Below are 5,378 nucleotides of genomic sequence, written 5' to 3' on the forward strand. Positions count from 1 at the left end.
CAACCTGTTCCCCCTCCAAGTGTGGTGCATGGAAGCGCTTTGCTCTGGTGACTAGTGTGTCCACAACACGAGTCTTGGAAGGTGGTTCCAAGTCTGGCTGGGGGAGGCCATGGACCATCCTCCCACTCCTGCAAGCCAAAGGGTGGGAGAAGAGCCAGAGGGGTCCGTTCCGGAGTGTCCCATTTGCTACCTCTCCTACGACAATGTGTTCAACGCCCCTTTGCTCCTGCCATGTGCTCATACCTTCTGCTTGGACTGTCTGGCCAGACTGTGCATCTTCCTGAAGCAAAACCAGAACTTCCAGTGCCCACTCTGCAGGGAGAGCGTCCCCCTGCCTTGGGGAGGAGTCCCCAAGCTTCCAGCCAACATGGACATTATCCAGCAGTTCCCTCCGGGGATGAGGGAACGTCAACAGATCTGGCTAAACGGCTTCTGTCTCTTCTGGCTGAAAAAGCTGCCAGGGAACTTGAAAGTAGAAGCCCTTGAGATGCTTGTGACTGTGGACTTGTTTAAAGCTGCTGCCACCCAAGAAGCCAGACCAGAGGACCTCATTGGCACCGGCCACCGCCATCCCATAGTCACCTGCTGGGAAATGTGCTGTCTCCTATGGGAGGGACAGACTAGGAATCCTTTTGGTGTACCGCCCACCTTGCTGCCCAGTGGCTTCCTTAACTGAGTTGACGGAAGTGGTCTCGGAGGTATTGTTGAGATCCCCTAGACTATTAGTACTGGGGGATGTCAACATTCATGCCGAGGCTACTTTGTCTGGGGCGGCTCAGGACTTCATGGACTCCATGACAACCATGGGGCTGTCCCAATATGTTAGTGGCCCAACACATATATCGGGGCATACACTCGACCTTATTTTTGTTACTGGACATGGGGATAGTGATCTGGATGTGGGGAGTTTTACATCTCTCCCTTTGTCATGGACAGATCACTGCTTGCTGAAGTTTAGACTTTCAGCGACCTTTTCCCTCCGCAAGGGTGGGGGACCTATTAAATTGGTCCACCCCCGGAGACTAATGAATCCTGAAGGTTTTCAAAGGGCTCTGGGGGATTTTCCAGCTGATAAGACCGGCGCTCCTGTTGAAGCCCTGGTTAATCTGTGGAATGCGGAGATGGCCCGGGCTGTCGACATGATCGCTCCTGCGCGCCCTCTCCTTTGCAGAGCTCATTCAGCTCCTTGGTATACTCCAGAGTTGAGGGCGATGAAGCAAGATAGGAGGCGGCTTGAGCGGAGATGGAGACGAACTCCTGATGAATGCAACTATACGCTGGTTTGTGCTTTCACCAAGCGGTATATAGGAGCGGTGAGGGCGGCGAAAAAACAATATTTCGCCACCACTATTAAGGCATCTCTCTCCCACCCAGCGGAGCTTTTTAGAGTTGTCCGAGGGCTACTCCATCTAGGCCTTCAGGACACTGTAGATACTTCGGTGGCCCGCTGCAATGAGTTTGCTGAGCACTTCCAGCATAAGATCTTACGCATTCATTGGGACCTAGACTCTCATTTTATAGCAGTTAACCCTAGTGAGGTGTCTGGTGCACAGTCTTATCATGTTTTGTTGGATGACTTTCAGTCGGTTCAGTTCGAGGACGTGGACAAGGTGCTTGGACAGGTACGTGCAACCACTTCGGTACTAGATCCTTGCCCCTCTTGGTTAATAAAAACTGGCAAGGAGGGAACAGTTGGCTGGGCCAGGGAAGTGATAAATGCCTCCTTGCGAGAGGGAGTGGTCCCTGGCTGTCTGAAGGAGGCAGCAGTGAGACCACTCCTGAAAAAGCCTTCCCTGGACCCAGAGGATTTCAGCAGCTACAGACCAGTGGCAAATGTTCCATATCTCGGCAAGATCTTGGAACGAGTGGTTGCTGACCAGCTCCAGGCGCTATTGGATGAAACCGATTATCTAGATCCATTTCAATCGGGGTTCAGGCCCAGTTTCGGCACTGAGACGGCCTTGGTCGCCCTGTTTGATGATCTATGTCGGGAGAGAGACAGAGGGAGTGTAACTCTGTTGATTCTCCTTGATCTCTCAGCGGCTTTTGATACCATCAACCATGGTATCCTTCTGGAGAGGCTTGCGGAGTTGGGAGTTGGAGGCACTGCGTGGCAGTGGTTCCGCTCCTACTTGGCAGGCCGTCTCCAGAAGATAGTGCTTGGGGAACATTGCTCAACACCGTGGGTACTTCAATGTGGGGTCCCGCAGGGTTCGGTTTTGTCTCCCATGCTTTTTAACATCTATATGAAGCCGTTGGGTGCGGTCATCAGGAGTTTTGGAGTGCGTTGTCACCAGTACGCTGATGACACGCAGCTCTACTTCTCCTTTTCATCTTCCTCAGGTGAGGCGGTCAATGTGCTGAACCGTTGCCTGGACGCGACAATGGACTGGATGAGAACTAACAAACTGAGACTCAATCCTGATAAGAATGAGATGCTGTTGGTGGATGGTTTCTCTGATCGGATGGTGGATACATATCCTGTCCTGGATGGGGTTACACTCCCCCTAAAGGAACAGGTTCGTAGTCTGGGAGTTGTTCTAGACTCTTCCCTGTCACTTGAGGCTCATGTAGCCTCGGTGGCACGGAATGCGTTCTACCAACTTCGATTGGTAGCCCAGCTACGTCCCTACCTGAGTAAGGAGGATCTTACATCAGTAGTGCATGCTCTGGTAACCTCACGTTTGGATTACTGTAATGCGCTCTACGTAGGGCTACCTCTGAAGACGGTTCGGAAGCTACAGCTGGTGCAAAATGCGGCGGCCAGACTGCTAACAAGAACGAAGCGGTCTGACCATATAACACCTGTTTTGGCCCACTTGCACTGGCTTCCAATACGCTTCCGGGCCAAATTCAAAGTGTTGGTATTAACCTATAAAGCCTTATACGGCGTGGGACCTCAATATCTGTCGGAACGCCTCTCCCGCTATGAACCGGCTCGTATACTACGGTCTGCTACGAAGGCCCTCCTCCGGGTCCCGACTCATAGGGAGGCCCGGAGGGCAGTGACAAGATCAAGGGCCTTCTCAGTGGTGGCCCCCGAACTATGGAATAGTCTCCCCGAGGAGGTTCGCCTGGCGCCGACACTATCATCCTTTCGGCGCCAGGTTAAAACCTTTCTTTACTCCGAGGCATTTTAATTTTTTGTTAATGATTGTAATGTTTGTAATTTGATTTTAGCCTTTGCTGTTTTTAGATTGTGAAATTTGATTTATTATATTGTATTTTATTGTATCTATGTTCACCGCCCAGAGAGCTATTGCTAGTCGGGCGGTATATAAGTTTTAAAAATAAATAAATAAATAAACAAACAAACACCACCCGGGCGTTTTCTATGCTGCTGCCTTGCTGTCTTGGTGGTGTTACTGTCCACGGCCCTGGTTCTGGGATTTGAGCCTTGATGCTGGCATTGCAATGCTTAGCGGGACTTTGTTCTCCTGCCTTTAATCAGCTTGGGTGCAAGGCTGTTCACCTGCTCATAGTATGTTGCACAATAATACATCTGCATATACAAATGAACAACTAGGTCACTCGCTGGGAGTCATGCTGGATTACTCTGCTAATATTACAGGTCAGAGTGAATTTTAGGACTGGCAGATTAAGCTACCAATTTGATTACAGATGCAAGAGGAACAAAAAAGGAACACATTTAAAAGTCCAACTGTTTTCACTAAGAGAAGTTGAATTCTGCAATCTGTAAAAACAATGGAAATGTACATTTTTGTGTGATCGTGGCATTGTCAAAAATGACAGGACACTGAAGTTCCCACCCACCTACCCACCCCCTGGCTTCTAGAAGTTCTGCTCAAGCCCACTTCTGCCTTCTTAGGTTTCCCCAACTATTGTCCACTTGCTTTCAAACCTAACTTTTAAATAATGAGGACTAGAAACAGGCTTGACCTGTTGCCTGCTCATTCACTGTGTGTGCCAGGCCCATCGATGGTGTGAGAGGTCACCAACTGGAAACCAACTTGGCTCCTATCCATGGTGGCCACCTGATCACCCACCTCCACTTCCCTTTAGTTTAAAAGCTCTTTCCAGCTGCTGCAGTCAACTGTGGCAGTGGCTCGGGCATTTTCCAGGCCATGTCACCCACAATGCCTTGGAAGAAGACCCCCCCCTGGTCCTTTCTGAGAGCCCAGATGAGGCTGCAGGGAGGTGGAGGCCGGCGGCTAGATGGCCAGCTTGCATTGTGTGAAGAAGCCTTTCCCAGGGAGAGAAAAGGTTAGATAAAGAAGAGAATGAAAGAAGGTAATGGAAGGGGGGGAGCAGAAACAAGCAGATATCTGGGGCTGCAGCACAGAGAAGGGCAAGGAGGAAGGGCTGCAGGGATCCTTCCCAGCTCAGCACAGAAGCCAGGAACCTCTCTCCATCGTCATTGATTGGCGATCACTCATGGCCCAGTAAGATTGTCTTCCAAGATAAGGTCTTTAATGGTGGGTCCGTAAGTGGAAGCCAATTCTGGATCCACACAGCCTCCCACAGTGAGGACATAGGTTTCCAGATGGAAGATAGTCACGATGAGGATTTGCTTGACGTGCCTTCCGCTTAGCTTGTTTGTCCCTTTCGCCCTGTACTTGTGCTTCTTCAAAGTCCATAGCACCTTTGATAATGGCCAACCTCCAATTGGGATGCTCATGGGCCAAGGCTTCCCAGTTCTCGATGCTCATGTTACATTTTTTTAGATTAGCTTTGAGAACATCTTTAAACCTCTTTTGCTGTCCACCGATGTTCTGTTTTCCATCCTTAAGTTGGAAGTAAAGTAGCTGCTCTGGAAGACGGTGATCAGGCATTTGAACAACATGGCTGGTCCAGCGAAGTTGGTGTTGGAGGATCATTGTTTCAACACTGGTGGTCTTTCCTTCTTCCAAAACACTAACATTAGTCCGTCTGTCTTCTCAAGTAATTTGCAGAATTTTCCGGAGGCAGCGTTGGTGGAATCTTTCAAGAAGTTGGGAGTGGCGTTTGTAAATGCTCCATGTTTCACAGGCGTACAGTAAGGTTGGGAGTACAATGGCTTTGTAAACAAGCATTTTGGCCAGCTTGCATTGCATCACCCCCCACCTGGAAAGTTCCCTTCCTCCCACCAGCTGCAGAAGAGGGGAGGAGAGCGGAGAGCGGCCTGGCACAGAGACCTGCAGCTTCGGCTCTGCCTCCTTTCCTTGAACTGTTCCCACCCCAGCTGCCCCTTAGAAAAGCCATTAACTTAGAACGTGAACCCGAGTTTGCTTATTTATTCCCTCCCTCTCTCCCAAGACATTTTCCTTGTGTGTTGCGACTGTTCAGATTGTAAGCCACCGGAGGGCAGGGACTGTTTTGTTTGTTGTGATCTATAAGCTTTTTTTTTTTTAATTAGAGAGCAAGATTAGAAATATTTT

The sequence above is a fragment of the Rhineura floridana genome, chromosome 20, assembly GCF_030035675.1.
Source record: "Rhineura floridana isolate rRhiFlo1 chromosome 20, rRhiFlo1.hap2, whole genome shotgun sequence".
Taxonomy (NCBI): domain Eukaryota; kingdom Metazoa; phylum Chordata; class Lepidosauria; order Squamata; family Rhineuridae; genus Rhineura; species Rhineura floridana.